Source organism: Malaclemys terrapin, chromosome 3 (genome assembly GCF_027887155.1).
Source record: "Malaclemys terrapin pileata isolate rMalTer1 chromosome 3, rMalTer1.hap1, whole genome shotgun sequence".
In the NCBI taxonomy this organism is placed as follows: domain Eukaryota; kingdom Metazoa; phylum Chordata; order Testudines; family Emydidae; genus Malaclemys; species Malaclemys terrapin.
Window position 1 is genome coordinate 44,819,687 of NC_071507.1, and position 17,346 is coordinate 44,837,032.

At 44.1% G+C, this 17,346-nt stretch overlaps 1 protein-coding gene across 6 annotated transcripts in view; it reads left to right on the forward strand.

Moving 5' to 3' along the window:
- The window catches only part of LOC128834204 (centromere protein F-like), a 72,256-nt gene that overhangs the window by 26,893 nt on the left and 28,017 nt on the right, over positions 1-17,346 (forward strand). For 5 of the 6 annotated variants that reach the window (XM_054022790.1, XM_054022789.1, XM_054022795.1 and 2 more), the window contains 2 exons: positions 8,837-9,027; positions 13,436-13,653. The gene's annotated coding sequence lies outside the window, so the exon portion shown is untranslated. The remainder of the gene's footprint in view (positions 1-8,836; positions 9,028-13,435; positions 13,654-17,346) is intronic. The other variant, XM_054022792.1, reaches the window with a different exon arrangement.

Below are 17,346 nucleotides of genomic sequence, written 5' to 3' on the forward strand. Positions count from 1 at the left end.
ATTGATGAACTTGTCTTCACTATATTCATGGCAGATAGAAAGGAGGTATGAATAATACGGCATATCTTCAAACTTTCTTGGAGAGATAAATACATTATGTGGATTTCCCATGCCCTGCCCATTTAGATACATTTTTAAAATCAGTTACCTTTTGTGATTTGCTGCCACCAGCTGTCGGTTTACAGATCTCCCCAAGATTATCTGACCTGCCTTTTTGTAAAAGTTGGGCACATGGTGACAATTTTTGGCTTTGGGCAGCAAGATGGGGACTGGTCCTTAGGTTTAGAGCTTTTCTGCGAAAAACGTAAGGGTTGGTTTTCCCAGTAGGAATATCAGCAAACCGTAAAGAGCTTCCATTAACCACAGTTGCTTAAATTACTTTATTGTTCTAATCAATCTGATCTTGCTCATTTCAAGATGGAGATGACAACTGGTAATAATTTAAGAAAGTAAAATGGCATTTACTCACTGAATAAAATATAATGGGGGAATTATTGGGACTATCTTGAGTTCCTAGAATTTTATAGGTGAACTCAGGCAAGGGTGTGGATCTGTACAACAGCAGCTCTACTAAAATGGCAAAAAGCGTTTTCCGCAAGAAAATGTTCTCTTTTTCCTTTAAAGGGACATCATTAACTGCAAAATCATTTCCATCTGAAAATGATGTCTCTTCTATTGTTCTAAGCGGAACTGGCCAGAGGGCGACAATTCTGTTTTGCGAAACCTTTCGAGGTTTCAAAATTTGTTTTTATTCTAGATTGTAATGAAACCATAAGCCTTTCAAATGCTTTCACAAAATGAAATTGAATCAAAAACATCAGGTTTTCAATTTGGGGGCCTTCCTCCTTGCAAGAGTCCACTTTGCACCTCAGAAACCTTCCCAGCAAAAACTTTGTCTGAATCAATACATCTCCATGAAACATTTCGGCTTTGACAGTGCAGCACATTTCAATGAAAAAACATTTAGTTAAAAATGTTTAAGCAAAAATTTCCCCCCTTCCTCTCAACCAGAAGAAAAAGGTGTTTTATATTGGGCATGGCTGGGCGTAGAATCCCTCTCTTTTTGCCAGAGGTCTTTTGCAAAGTTTTTGGAGGAGTCCCAAAGTGAACAAAATGTATCTAGACTGATTTTCAAAACTACCACCTGATATTAGGATTCTGGATTTCAGAATTTTTGGCTGTTTTGCTTTTGTCATCAAATACTACAAAACTGTACAAATGAGAAGACATCACACAGACCAAAAACCAAAACCACTAGAAATTACATACATCTACAACAAAATATACTAGCCCCCTATAGCCTTAATTGTATACTAGGGCTTTTTTTTAAAGCACATGCGGCTAAACTCAACTCTGACAAGCAGTTGAGTTAAATGGACTTATGCAACCTATACGAAGGCTGAATCTGGCCGATGATGTCCAAGTTTTTACAATGCTTCCAAGTCACACATATGACAACACGATTCTCTAGATAAGCGTGCGCGCGCACACTCCCCAACAATGTGGTCTCTTCTCCTCTAAAGAAGTAACAATTACCTTTTTTCACCACCTCTGGGAGTCCGTCTAGCTCATACTCTGGCTCATTCTCATGTAGGGAGATGGCAAGCTCATCAGCACCTGACCAAAGGAAAGAGTCATTACCTGTACAAATAACTTTAAGGAGACTCTGGAAAGATGAGTTTAGAATGCAATGATCTCAATCATTCATTTGTTAATTAAGTACATAAGATGTATGCTTGTGCAACCACAGTAAACTATACCAAATAAAACAAAACAGACATCATGTAAAGGTTACTTTACAGAAGAGATCTCTGTTGATATCATATTTACTGTCAGGGTGCCAGGTACCCCGATTCTTTGTAATCTGCCTCTGGACACACAATGCATGGGCAATATTAATTCTGGCCTCCGCAGCCACGCCGGGGGGCAGTCAGGGAGCAGGGGGCGTTGGATGGGGCTGAGACTCGAGGGAGAGTGGGGGGCAGTTGGGGCGGGGGTGTGGATAGGGGACAGGGAGCAGGGGGGGCAGTTAGGGTGTGGGGGGTCACTAGAGGGGGTGGTCAGGGGACAAGGAGCAGGGGCGTTTAGATGGGTCGGGGATTCTGAGGGGGGCAGGAAGTGGGAGGGGTGGATAGGGGCAGGGTCCATGCTATTTGGGGAGGCACAGCCTTCCCTACCCGGCCCTCCATACAATTTTGAACCCCGATGTGGCCCTCTGTCCAAAAAGTTTGCCCACCCCTGAGCTAGACCCCTGGGAAAGAATTCTCTCTAGTAACTCATAGCCCTCCCCATCTAGTGCTGTTGGAGATATTTGCTAATAGCCGTTGCGGATGGGCCATATGCCATTGTAGGCAATCGCATCATACCATCTCCTCCATGAATTTAGCAAGCATCAATCTTGAAACAAGTTAGGATTTTTGTCCCCCACTACTCTCCTTGGAAAGATGTTCCAAAAGGGTCATCTTTGACCCCTTAAATCCCACCCACCTGTCACAGGAAGTCCTGCCCCAGGGGGTGTTACTTCCGGGGTCAAGACAGCCACATGCCTGGAAGCAAGGTTTTTTTTAGAACAACGCTTCCTTAGCTCTCGTCCCCTAACACCCCTACTCTACTTGCGCTACATTGATGACATCTTCATCATCTGGACCCATGGAAAAGAAGCCCTTGAGGAATTCCACCATGATTTCAATAATTTCCATCCAACCATCAACCTCACCCTAGATCAATCCACACAAGCGGTCCATTTCCTGGACACTACTGTGCTAATAAGCGATGGTCACATAAATACCACCCTATACCAGAAACCTACTGACCGCTACACTTACCTACATGCCTCCAGCTTCCATCCAGGACACACCACACAATCCATTGTCTATAGCCAAGCTCTAAGATATAACCGCATTTGCTCCAATCCCTCAGATAGAGACAAGCATCTACAAGATCTCTATCAAGCATTCTTAAAACTACAATACCCACCTGCTGAAGTGAAAAAACAGATTGACAGAGCCAGACGAGTACCCAGAAGTGACCTCCTACAAGACAGGCCCAACAAAGAAAATAACAGAACACCACTAGCTGTCACCTTCAGCCCCCAACTAAAACCTCTTCAGCGCATCATCAGAGATCTACAACCTATCCTGAAAGATGATCCTTTACTCTCACAGATCTTCGGAGACAGACCTGTCCTCGCTTACAGACAACCCCCCAACCTAAAGCAAATACTTACCAGCAACCACACATCACTGAACAAAACCACTGACCCAGGAGCCTATCCTTGTAACAAAGCCCGATGCCAACTCTGTCCACATATCTATTCAAGTGACATCATCATAGGACCTAATCACATCAGCCATACCATCAGGGGCTCGTTCACCTGCACATCTACCAATGTGATATATGCCATCATGTGCCAGCAATGCCCCTCTGCCATGTACATTGGCCAAACCGGACAGTCTCTCCGCAAAAGAATTAATGGACACAAATCTGACATCAGGAATCACAATACTCAAAAACCAGTGGGAGAACACTTTAACCTGTCTGGTCATTCTATGACAGACCTGCGGGTGGCTATCTTACAACAGAAAAACTTCAAAAACAGACTCCAACGAGAGACTGCTGAGCTGGAATTGATATGCAAACTAGATACAATCAACTCAGGATTGAATAAGGACTGGGAATGGCTGAGCCATTACAAACATTGAATCTGTCTCCCCTTGTAAGTATTCTCACACTTCTTATCAAACTGTCTGTACTGGGCTATCTTGATTATCACTTCAAAAGTTTTTTTTCTCTTACTTAATTAGCCTCTCAGAGTTGGTAAGACAACTCCCACCTGTTCATGCTCTCTATATGTGTGTATATATATCCCCTCAATATATGTTTCACTCTATATGCATCCGAAGAAGTGGGCTGTAGTCCACGAAAGCTTATGCTCTAATAAATTTGTTACACTTTAACAGTGAACCCTAGTGATACGTTGTGTACTGTGCTCTACCTGGTCCTGCTGTTTTGGGGCCTCTTGGGAGTTGTGTGGTGCTTGATGTACATCTATAAATATTACACTGTCACCAATCCTATTAGTTATCACGCTGTACAGTAACAAATAGGTTACTCAGGTGTTCCAGGGGTACTGCAACGGCAGCAGCTTCAGCTAACACAGACAGGTACCATTGTTGATATACAGTAGAACCTCAGAGTTACAAACACCAGAGTTATGAACTGACCAGGCAACCACACGCCTCATTTGGAACCGGAAGTACACAATCCTGCAGCAGCAGAAACCAAAAAAAAAGGCAAATACAGTACAGTCGAGTGTTAAACATAAACTACTTAAAACCCCCCAAAAAGGGAAAGCAGCATTTTTCTTCTGCATAGTAAAGTTTCAAAGCTGTATTAAGTCAATGTTCAGCTGTAAACTTTTGAAAGAACAACCATAACGTTTTGTTCAGAGTTACAAACATTTTAGAGTTATGAACAACCTCCATTCCCAAGGTGCTCATAACTCTGAGGTTTTACTGTAGTCACATTGGAAAGTGCAAGTTAAAATTCAGAACTCCCTTCCCTTGCTCCCCTAAAGTTTTAAACAAGATGTACTTTGTCATAAACATACAGTTAAGGGTTAATTCCTCTTTTACCTGTAAAGAGTTAAGAAGCTCACATAACCTAGCTGACACCTGACCAGAAGGACCAATAAGGGGACAAGATACTTTAAAAATCTGGAAGGGGGAAAAAGTCTTTTGTCTGTGCTGTGTGTGTGCTTTTGCCGGAGACAGAGAAAGAAGGAGCCATCCCACTCCTATAGGGTAGTGAGTATTTAGAGAAGGAATGTGTTAGATTACTTTTATTTTCTTGTTTGTGAGTTCTTTTGCAAATAAGAGGGAGGGTAAATTTGGGTTCTTTGTGTAACTTTAAAGTTTTGCCCAGAGGGAAACCCTCTGTGTTTCGAATCTGATTGTCTGTGAGATTATCTTTCATTCTAATCTTGTTAGACTAATAAAATAATACCAACAGGATCTTATAAGAGGGACAAGGCAAAACGCCACATTTATTGCAAATACAACGAAATAGTTTTGACAGCTGTTATAATCATTCACTCACACAAGCATTCACACAGTTTCTGCAAAGACAGTTATAATTACCAGCCTGAGAGTTGCTCGTGCCAAGTCACTGGCCAGGTGGCTTGGACACGAGGGTGGAGCCGAGTCGTGTCAGATGCGCATCCGATGTTCCTGGAACGTGGTCGCAGAACCAGACTCAAAGAACCCAGTCCCCTGGTTCAGTTGTTATAGGTCTTTGGTTCAATGTATGTCTATGGAAGTTGCCTCATCATGCTGAATTCGTGATTGAGGTAACCATTAATCAGCTTGATCAGCAGATGGTACATCCATGACAGATATACTTTATCTTCGAGTCTTCTATCTCTCCTTGATGTGCTTGGGTGGGTTCCGGCATTCGCTCCGGGGGTCATCCGGCTACCTCCGCCCTGCATTATCTTCAGCCCATTGATAATTGTGAGTCTTAGGTTTTGGCTGCTACTAGTTTCTGATCAATTATCTACCTGTCACAAACACTCACTCCCATGCACTTAGCATTCTTACATCCAGACTTAACAGGTTTGATTTAATTCTTTTCTCCCTCTTTCCATTGCTAAAAGATTTACATAGGCATAATCAAGTTCCCAAGGGATGAGAGGATCAGTGGGTATGGCTTAAGAAAACATCATTGTTTTTCCCAAAGTTCTTATCATCCCTTGGTACAGACTTTCTGTCCCGTAACAGCATTCTTATCAGTTACTTGCATATTCAGTCCTTCTACAGGCCTTAGATAATTGGTATTTTGGCCTTGGGCTCATTACAGAGATTCATTCAACAAATCTCAGCAGAGAACAGAGAGAAATTCACTTAACACAGATCAAGTATCTAAAACAGAAATTTCTTCTAACATATTCTGCTCTCATTCTTTTATATTATTATACTTTAATTATTAATTCACTAATATCGGGGCATGATCCAACAATCTTACAGAGGTACTCCTTCCACCTTTTTTCTTTAATTAAAATTTTTCTTTTAAGAACATGATTGATTTTTCATTGTTTTAAGATCCAAGGGTTTGGATCTGTGTTCACCAGAACTAAGTGGTGAGGGGATATTCTCAAGCCTTCCCAGGGAAAGGGGTGTATGGGCTTGAGGAGGATTATTCTCAAGCCTGCCCAGGTCAGGGGGGTTGGGGACTTGGGACATATTTGGGGAAAGGCAGAGTTCCAAGTGGCTCTCCCTAAATCTTTGGTTAACTCGCTTGGTGGTGGCAGCGTACTGTTAAGCTAAGCAGGTAAAAATAAGCTTAGAGGGTCTTTCATGCGGGTCCCCACATCTGTATCCTAAAGTTCAGAGTTGAAAAGGAACCTTGACATATTTATTGACTCTTCTTTAGAGTGCTTGTGCACCGCATCACTCAGAGCAACAGCCATGGTGAGTATACCCTGCTAGGGGTGAGGGAATTGCTCGGTTGCATGAAACTGAGTTTATGGCGATGTTACTGAATACTGGAACCGTTTTCTACATGTGGTGGTGATTTTTAGGTGATATCTCACTCCTGAGGCTACAAAGGTATAGAGAGCATAGCTGCTGCTGGCGTTCTGAAGCTGCCCACGTGTTGCTAGCCTGGGTATTGACTGCAATGATGCCTGCCAAAGTTATCACTGACTGACATGGGAAAGCATCCTACTACGGAGGAAGAAATAAGGCTTCCATCCCAAATCTTTGGCAGAGGATTAAAACTTTTACTGAGATACTCTTCATTGCGCTGTCTCAGGAGGATACAAGGAACCATCCCTGTGTACATAAACAAACTGCTCCACCTAGTCCCTCTTGCCTAATTCTACAGGGGGAATGAAAAGCAGATAATGCTACCTCTGTGTTGTACCGCTTCCTCTTCTAATATGAGTGAATTAATGAAAAGTCGATAGCTGTGCCCTGTTAAATTGGGGGTGCCATAAGTACATCATTGTAATAGGAAAAACAAACACTTACCTAAGGTTCCTTACCCTGCATGGGGCTTGCCTGTACGCAACTGCTGGGACTGACTGGGCTGCAGTGGAATCTCAAACAGGTCCTGGCTCATGGCATAGCAGGATCCCCTGGTTGCATATTCTTCATCCTTCACTTCCCCTCCACCTCCTCATCCTCACTGTTCACACCAGGGGCCTGTGGCTTGGGCTCCTCTGAGTTATCCACAATGGGGTGTGGGGTTGTGATGGCAGATTGACTGTTGGCTCCTCTGGCCTTCTGATATGCCTGATGCAGTTTCTTTGCTTTCACATGGCACTGCTGCTAGTCCCTGTCGCTCCTCTTCTCCTGCATCCCCCATGCAATCTGCCCAGAGGTATCCACGTTTCTGTGGCTGGTCCGTAGCTGTGCTTGCACAGCCTCTTCTTCCCAGAGGCCCAAGAGATCCAATATGTCCAGTTTAGTCCAAGCTGGAGCGCATCTGGCCAGCATGTTTGGCTGGGCAGTTGCACATAGGAATGGAGAAATGCAAGGAAGACAGTCAATAAAAAGGCATTTCAAAAAGTTGCGGGACTTTAACGGAGAAGTGGGCGTTCTGGTCTCAGTGATCCCTGGGCAATGGAGTTTGCACTAGTGATTAGAGCAGTCAGTGTCAGGCATTGTGGGACAGCTGCTGGAGGATTGTTAGGGCTGACAAAGGTAACGCAGCATCTATACTTCTGCTGCATTGACCTCGGTACATTGACCATGGCTCAACGCCGCTTGGGGAGGTGGTGTTACTGTGTTGCTGTAATGGGGCGCTTACATCAGTGGGAAAGACATTTAAGTGTGAACACATGCACAACTAGGTTGACACAAGACAGCTTATATCAGCCTAACTTTTTAGTGTACACCAGACCCAAGTGTTTATTTTCATTTGGTAGTACAATGGCTTCTCAACAAAGAAAAATCTATATCTGATTTCCTGGCAATTATTTGCAGTGCTTCATAACTAATACACTTTTTCTCTCTTAATAATCTCAAAAATCTTATTACTTTATTTGCCATTACATCAAAATACGGTTCTGCTTGAAGAAACAGGTAGTCCTACAGCTGCGTCAATATACACAGCAGTTGAATGCATGTTTACATTTGAGTGCTTGCCTCATGCTGGCAGAAACAGTGCTTACAAACTCAGCTGTTTTGCTTTCCAAAAACTGTAAAACTTGTAAAGAGAAAAGCATAGCAGACACCTAAAATGAAGATATAATTTTTCTCAGCAGAGAAAGCGAGGCTTGTCTATATGAGCATGGTGGTTTTAAAATACTGGAGTACGTTCTGTTGTAATAGCCTATTAAAAATTGCTGCTTTTATTTTCATAGATTCTTAGGCCAGAAGGGACCACTGTGATCATCCGTTTTGCTCTTTTATATAACACAAGTCACAGAACCTCCCAGAAATAATTCCTAGAGCAGATCTTTTAGAGAAATCTTGACTTAAACATTTAAAAATATTATGTACAATAGTAATAATTCCCCACTTATGCATCATCGGCATAGTTTGAACCCCAAACCTTCATCATTGTAGCACAGACTGCTATCGCTTGAGCTAAAAGGACATAACTCTTAGGAACAGAGCCGCCAATTTAATCAGGGCTTTAGTCACAAAAAAGCTATAACACCTAGGTTTATAGCTGATAAGATTAATATCTGCATAACGTCATTGCTGCCATCAAAAAATTGACATATCAGTAAAATGTAGACTACTCACTAACAGTTTTTGTGCTAATACTCACTCTGTGAGCTGGGTGCTATATTCTGGAAGGACCTTACCTTCTCCCTTTAACTCTGTAGATACTCTGTGTGTTCTGGTGAGGAGAAAGAAATCCCTCCCTGGAGCAATGGATGAGCAAGAGGTATCTGGCCCTGACCAGGAAGGGGACAACAAGAAGGGATACAGCAAGGCGGGTGACAGCCAGGGGCTATTTCATACCTAGCCATGACATGCACCAATATGTTTCCTCCTTGGGTGAAGGGAGATTATGGTAGGTGAAAGTGATTATCGCATTAAATAACTATTGTCTGCTGATATGCTCTAACTTTTGGCAAATGCATACTTGTGTGCTTACATTGTCAGTTCTTCTCAGACAGTGAGGTGGTGTTTCCCATATATCCTCCACATACCCTCCCATTATGGCTGCAAACAGTCAGCCGTTACTCCACATTCCCCAGTTTGTCAGTCACCCGTAAAAGACACTTTGGTTCGGGTTTTTACATTCTCAACCCTCCCAAATTGATCTGCCCCTCACCTAGTTCCTATCAAGTCCCGATTTGGTGTACCCAAGTCCCGATCTAGTGTCCACATTATAATCATATCTTCCTCTCAAAAAGACAGACTAGCATACAGTGTACTGAAAACAATTTTTACTGGGAAGGTTCTAACTGCATCAATAGCAGAGGCCGAGAATGGAAGCAAGCAAACACACGGCAGTTGGCACTCCATCAGTTGGTGTCTTGCGGTACTTTGAGGTACAGACAGAGCAGCCTGTTAATTTTTACACACAAAGCTTTCTGGTTTGTGGGCACAATTTCACAGAACTTTTTTTCAGTGAGTAGTATGTAAGACTTGCCCAAACATTATGTTGAAGATACGCTTTGGCCAGCCCACCGTGATATGGCACATCCCCGTGCCACTTTGCCAGGACCTCTGAGGGGAATTATTGCAGAAAGCAGCAGGGCTGCATACTTCCATGGGCAAACTAAGACCTCTTAAACAGCTCTTTCTTTGTCACTTTGGGATCATCAAGGAGCATGACTTCCTGAAATAAGTGCAGTTGTCTTTATGAAATATTATCCTTTTTCAATATCAGAATGAACCCCATCCCCTCCCCAAGGCATTGGGTTAAGAAACCCTGATCTACTCTTCATGTAAGGTCTAGCACTCTTTATGCCTTAGTAATTTGGAGGCAATCCACATAGTTATGCTGTACAGGGTGGGAAAATCTGAGTAGCTGCAACAGTTATGTCAGGGAAGGCCGCCTCCCTTCCTCTCCACCTAACAGTTCTGTGTTTATCACTAACCTTGATAGTGGGGGTCTCCTCAAGATTCTCCCTAACACCGCCACAGCTGTCTGGTCACTGTCAGAGCCAAGAGGAAGCGCACAGAGAAGGACATGCTCTGTGAGGTTATGCAGGTCTAAAAGTGAAATGCAAGGGCAATAAGGCAGGGGTGTGAACAGCTACTGAAGGGGTAGAGGGAGGACAAAAATCAAAAATAAATGCTGCTGCTGCTGACCCAGCTGCTCAAGTGAATTGTTGATCAATTATTGATTAAGCATCTCACTGCATTAGTTCACCCACTCCAAAGCATATATAAATATGGGGTGTTGGCAGGGATATAGACACCTCATCCCCTTGTGTCAGTTCCTGGTGTATTCTACTCCCATGGACAACATGTCAGGGAACAAAGAACTTTGATTACACGTACAGTCATCAGTGATGCCCTGACATCCAGTCTGCATGTTGTACTTATACCTAATCAAGTTATATAGCTAGTAAAGTCAATTATAAGTTATCTTCTTTTTTTGTATGTCTAGCATGTCGTGGTGGTAAGTAACATACATACTTGAAAGTTGGTGCAACTTTATTGTGACTTTTTGGTATTGCAGTGCTAGAAAGTAATATAACCAGAAAGGCTTCCATACCTCTTAAAAAAAAAAAAAGAAGTCAATGCATATATATTACAGAAGTGCTAGCCTTTATTGAGTCTAGAAATACACCACCTGTACTATGCTGATGGTCATAGAAACTGTCAATTTTCCATACTTCAATAACAAATTCCTTAAAAGTAATGTATATCACAAAAAACACACCTGTTCTATTAATGGTTTCATAGAAACAGGGTTAGGCTATTACCTACTGTCGAAGTAAGCTTTTAAAGCTTCCTTTACCTGAACTGTGTTAGCAATGCAACTGTTAGCTAGCCTATTTTAGATCCAGCCCGTCCACCTCACTCATCCACCCTGGCAATAGGGTCTCTCAGATAGCGCTGCATGCTGTGCATTGCATAGGAACTGAGAATGTTTTACTTGTTGATATGGAGCTTTGGCATGAGACCCCTCCACCTATCCTGTTGTCTTCCAACTCTGCCCACTTCACATTCCTTCTTCAGCTGCACAGATGAGAGTCAAATCTTTCCTTGTTTCTGTCTAGCTTGCTAGTAGATGGTTTCTTAAGCCAGAGAATTAAGGGTAGGCAGTTTCCATAAACTATGATCGACACAGAAATGTCATTAATTCCAGTTGGATGGAGTGGGAAGTCTGCTTTCAATATGTCAAAAAGCACAGTGTTTCTAAAGCCGTGGTTGTCCTGAATTTCTCTGAACCAGCCAGTGCTTGTCAGTAAAGTGTCCCTTCTGATCTACCAAGGCCTGCATAAATTTTGAAGATACCTTTTTTTAATATGCTCAGAAGCTGGGAAGGGGGAGCACAGAATGGGGATGCTTTTTTGTCTTGCATACCTCAATGATGAGTGTCCTTACCATTGATCTTTTTTTGTAACACCAAATTGATTACCCCACTAATTGATAGCAAACTGGTGTTGTAAGATTCCATAGGGCAATCACCACTTGTTTCCCCACTGTAAGGGCAGCTCTCGCCTTGCTGTTTCTGTGCTGGGGGAGTGGGGTGAGCTGAGCATGCAACTCTAGGAATGAACTTCTGCGTCTAAAAGTTCTAGAACCACTGATTGTCCCACCACTCATTAGCCGGGCTCAAAACTCCCACTCCACCAAATGTGGCTGTTCCATGAATAGCCTCTGCATTTATTTTCCAGTTAGACTCAGTTGAGTCTTTGAATGCTGAGTCTTTGGGAATGTAACACTAGAATGCCTATCCAGAGTGCAGCATGTGTTTGCCAATACAATTCAATGCTATGTAGACATCATGCCAGCAGAAGGGGCAGAGTGTAAAATACACTTTACCAAAATAGTTTTGGCAGTGTCACCATGACAACAGAATTTTTACCACTGCAACTTTCTAGTGCAACTTTTTAGAGAGACAGGCTTGAAAGTCTTCATCTAACACTCTATATTATATTAATGAGAGTGCCTATGTACAGTTTACAAATTGTTTGATATTGGAGACCCTGTGTCAGACTGCAAACTCCATTTTGAATGTGGGTCTTTTAGCCTCTGTCTTTTCACCTCCATCTTGGACTAAAATTCCAATTGGTGGGGGCATGGGGCTATCAGTGATAGGCTGTTAAACTTTGATGATCATTTAAATGGAGCACCCTGGGACAAAGCAAGGGCTACCATCCAGGCTAAACTAGTTTTTTAAAATCTGAATTCTAGGAGTGCTGGTAACTAAGCAACAGAATCTGTGGTAAAGTACTTTCATTAGCTGATGAGGCTGATTGGGAGTCACCTGACAAAGAAGGGGGAAATAATAACAGAGGGTTTCTAACGAACCCTGGGGAGTGGGGCAAGGAGAGAAAAGACTACAGATACTCCATGATTCAGGGGAGAAATCATGTGCAGGAGGGCAGAGAGAGAGAGAGAGAGAGAGAGAGAGAGAGAGGAAGAATCCTGATCTAGAGGACTCTGACCTAAGTCCAAAGAATGCTCTAAGAGTGGTAAGGAAATTGAGGCAGGGAATTGTGTATAGGGTTTTATTATTTTTTTGTCCAGATCTGTATATTTATTGTGCTTGCCAACAGAGAGTGTTTTTTGGGAACCCTTGTAAATTCTGTGTGTCTGTGTTCAACTACTACATATCATTGAAGAGGTGAACTGTGTACCCAGAGAGCCCACAATGTTAAAGCTTTGGGAAAAGGGTGTGTTTCAGTCTGCGGGGTCAGTGCTGGCCTGGGTGCTTAAGACAGCTAGGTCGTCTGGTCCTATTTCTGGGAAGTGGAACTAGGAGCCTGTGCCCTGGAAGTGTACCAGAGAAGCCAAGGGAAAAGGCAGTTGCTGCAGCCTATTCAGGCCAAGGGTAGCTTAAGAGCACAAATCAAGCATATTGGGACCCAAACACAGCAGTCTTGTGAATGTCCAGCAGAGGGAGCTTTATCAGAGCTGTGACTGGATAATCATTATAATTGCTGTTCATCCATGTGTCCTTTTTGTGTATAATTCTTTCACTTTTCAGTCTTCTGAAACCTTGAGTGTATATATAAAATATAAACAAATTGTCTCTTTCATAGAAGAGAGAATGTATACAACAACCCAATATCACTAGAAGTGAAAGTACAGATTCCAATATTTATTTGAAGGTGTCGTATTGTCATCTAGAATCATATTTTTAGTGATATATCTTTATTATGCCTAATTTTATATTCCTTGAGTAACCAAAATTGCCATTCAATGAGCATTTGGGGTTCTTAAAAATGTATGATTGGACCCTCTTTGTTTCTGTAACTAATTCCTTGCACTTCTAATTCTCTTTTAAACAGGTACAAATCTGAACTTGAGAGAAGTCAGCAAACATTGATTACAGGAGACTTATCATTCAGGAGTACACCACAGAAGAATTTTGCTGCTCCTTTAACACCAAATCAAAATCACAGTGGTAACAGCACCCCCCAACCCCCGTGTCTAGTATGCAATTGAATAAAATGTAAATTCCTTTGAAAGTACATGTCAGTCCAGAAAGCATAAAAGAAAACAAAAGGTGAATGAAGAAAACAGCTGACCATGTGTTTGTCTTATAATCCATTGATGTCTATAATTTTCCAATATTTGAAAATTAATTCTCATGAGTGAATATGTAGGAATTTATGGGAGTATGCTTTATGAATCCAAGAATATGTTTTGTCTTGATTCAGGGGAGGTACAAATGCAGATACTAATATGGACATAACATATGTACATCCTAACTAATTATGTTCTATAACAAAATATTCAGGTGAAGTTTTCATTAAAAACAATTGAAATTCAGTTTCACTGGCTGGCGAATCGGAGGCTTGAGGGATTTAGTAGTAAGTGCTCAGAGTTCAAAATGCTTACCAGTGACAATGTACCATCGCACAATTTGCTTGAGTTTAGGGTTGTGAAATTCAGAATCTACAATACAAAACAAAACACACAAATTTCATGGACACTAAAACAAGGTACTGCCATTTGACTTGCATTTGGCTACCTGACTAACTGGAGTTGAAGATCAGTCCTTGTTCTCATTTGAAAGCTGAGATTTCAGATGCTTTCGGAAGATGCAAAACATTCTGGCTATGGCGTTCCTTGAGAAACTGGCTGCTACAGTTAGGGTGACCAGATCACCCAAGTCAAATATCGGGACGCGGGGGGAGAGGGGAAGGGTGACGCGGGGGGGGGGGGCGGGCGGGGCAAAAAACCAAAAACAAAAAACACCCTTCCTCCACAAGCGCTGGAGGGAGGCCCGGGAGACGCAGGGAAAGCGCGGGGCCAGGGTCAGTGAGAGTCCGGCCTGGCCCCGAGCAGGCAGGACTCAGTTGGGCGGTAGGGAGAGTAGGGGGGCGGCCCGCGCTGCCAGGCGGCGGCTGTTCTCCCCCCCGGGCAGCGGGACTCGTGAGCAGCCGCTGCTGCAGCTCCCACTGCCGCGGGGGAAGGAAGCGGCTGATGGCCAAGCTCGGCGGCTGCGGCTCTGGCACCCGGGCCTGAACCCCCCAAGCCGGGGCCTGCTGCGGGGACCCAGCAGCGCGCACGCTGCGCCCAGCCCCTGGCCAGTCGCGTCTGGGCTGCTGCCCAGCTGGTACTGTCCCGCGGCGGCCCCGGAGTGGGGGCAGCAGGCCCCAGCCCCCCCGTCCTGCTCGGGTCCCGCAGGGGAACAAACGGGGCTGGGCTGCCAATGCCTCTGCCCCGGGCCGCCGCGCGATAGCACCAGCTGGGCAGCAGCCCAGACGCGACTGGCCAGGGGCTGGGCACAGCGTGCGCGCTGCTGGGTCCCCGCAGCAGGCCCCGGCTCGGGGGGTTCGGGCCCAGGTGCCAGAGCCACAGCCGCCGAGCTTGGCCATCGGCCGCTTCCTCCCCCTGCGGCAGTGGGAGCTGCAGCAGCGGCTGCTCCCGAGTCCCACTGCCCGGGGGGGAGAACAGCCGCCGCCTGGCCCCGCGGGCCGCACCCCTCCTCGCCCTACCACCCAACTGAGTCCTGCCTGCTCGGGGCCAGGCCGGACTCTTACTCACCCTGGCCCCGCGCTTCCCCTGCGTCTCCCGGGCCTCCCTCCAGCGCTTGTGGAGGGAGGAGGAATGGTGAGCCCGGGGAAGAGGCGGGGATTCGGGGAGGGAGCCAATCGGGGGAGGAGGGGGTGGAGTCGGGGCGGGGGGGGGTGCGAGCACTTCCGGGCTCCAGGCTCCGACGCATTTCCTTGTTTGTCCAATGTCCCGACCGCACGTCGGTCGGGACGCGGGACAAACAAGGAAATATCGGGACAGTCCCGATAAAATCGGGACGTCTGGTCACCCTAGCTACAGTTATGAAGGAAGTGGAGAGAAGCAAGATAGGAATCTGAGTGATGTGACTTTAGGCTGAGTTTTCAAATGTGTGTTGAGTCCCCTTAGCAAGAAGTTAGGTGTCCAACTCCCACTGACTTTTCTTTTTAAGCTCCTTTGAATCTCAATGCCTGATTTTTCAGACATGCTACAAACAAATGTTAATGCCAAGGGAACAATGGGAAAAAATTCTTCATTCAGGCCATATTATAATATACATTTGTACCCCTGGTATTGGTCCCTCAATCTAGTGGTTGCATTTTCATTGTGGCACTGAGTTCCAGATCTCAGGTTTCAGACCCTGAACTATTCAGTTTTATTGGTTTTAGAACTCCCTTTGAGTCGTTGTCTTAATATATCACTAGAGATTAATGAGGGCTGTTGCTTTAATCACCCTTGTCTAATATTAGACATAAGAAATGGAATAGGAAAGATATTATGTATAAAATGAATCAGATTATTAGCAAATATTCATTGTCAATTTGTAGATTCTAAGTTTGAAGAACTCCAAGAAAAATACAATAAAGAAGTTGAAGAAAGAAAAAAGCTGGAGGCATATCTGAAAAATGTCCAGATTAAAGTATCATTTGAAATGGGTATCGAGTATCTCAGCATTATAATCTCATTTAATGTGTGAAATGGAGAAAGGTGCAGTTCTTCAAAATTAGCCATATGATTTTTCAGGGAAACTGGTAAAATTAAATTTGCTCACTGTTCATGCCATTGAGATTAAAGTATAGATTTAAGAAGAGTAAGCAGTGGGTATGGTTAATTTCCTGGCAGCATTTTAGAAAAGTTAGTACTAATTCGAATACACAAAAAGGACTTTTTAAACATATTGTTTTCATGTAAATAATCACACAGTATTGGGGCCCTTAGTGCTTTAGGCAAAAACCCCATTCAAATGTTAGATGTATTGGAAAAACAAGTTTAGTAAGTACCAATAGCAGCTTTTTTGTATTCTTAGAACATATGAATGGCCCTACTGGATCAGACCAATGGTCCATCTAGCCCAGGGGTCGGCAACGTTTGGCACGCAGCTCGCCAGGGTAAGCACCCTGGCGTGCCGGGCCAGTTTATTTACCTGCTGACACGGCAGGTTTGGCCGCAGTTCGCCGTCCCGGGCCAATGGGGGTGGCGGGAAGCAGCGCGGGCGAGTGATGTGCTGGCCGCGGCTTCTTGCCGCCCCCATTGGCTCGGGACGGCGAACTGCGGCCAGTGGGGGCCGCGATCGGCCGAACCTGCCGTGTCAACAGGTAAATAAAAATGGCCCGGCCCGCCAGGGTGCTTATCCTGGCGAGCTGCGTGCCAAACGTTGCCGACCCCTGAACTAGCCCATTATCCTGGCTTCTGGATGGTGCCAGCTGCTTCAGAGGGAATGAACAGAACAGGGCAATTTATTGAGTGATCCATCCCCTATCATCCAGTCCCTGCTTCTGGCAGTCAGAGGTTTAGGGAAAGAAAAATATCTGATATTAGAACCAAAACATGTTTTTTGAGTCCAGGTATTTTGTAAAAGGAAGTGCAAATAAATGAGTCTCTCTCTTGTGCGTGGAATGATTTACATGGAGAATTCTTGCTAATGGGATCACCACACATTTGGAGATGAATTGAGCCCATAGTCTAAAATGTAGCTATATTTGTTCACAGAACACAAATGAGGATCAGATCTAATTTACAGTAAGTCTAGAATGAAGTACAAAAATGAATATTATGCATGTCAACATCTAGCTTTACAAAACTGATCTGCTCGTGAGGAATGTGCAGGGAAGGTACCTCAATGTTAATTGATAGGATGCCTCTCTTAAAAACAAAACAAAAAACTTGATCTACTAAATATAAGGAACCACAAGTCAAACTTCTTGTCCTTGAGATGCTGACCAGCTTAGATCTATTTGAA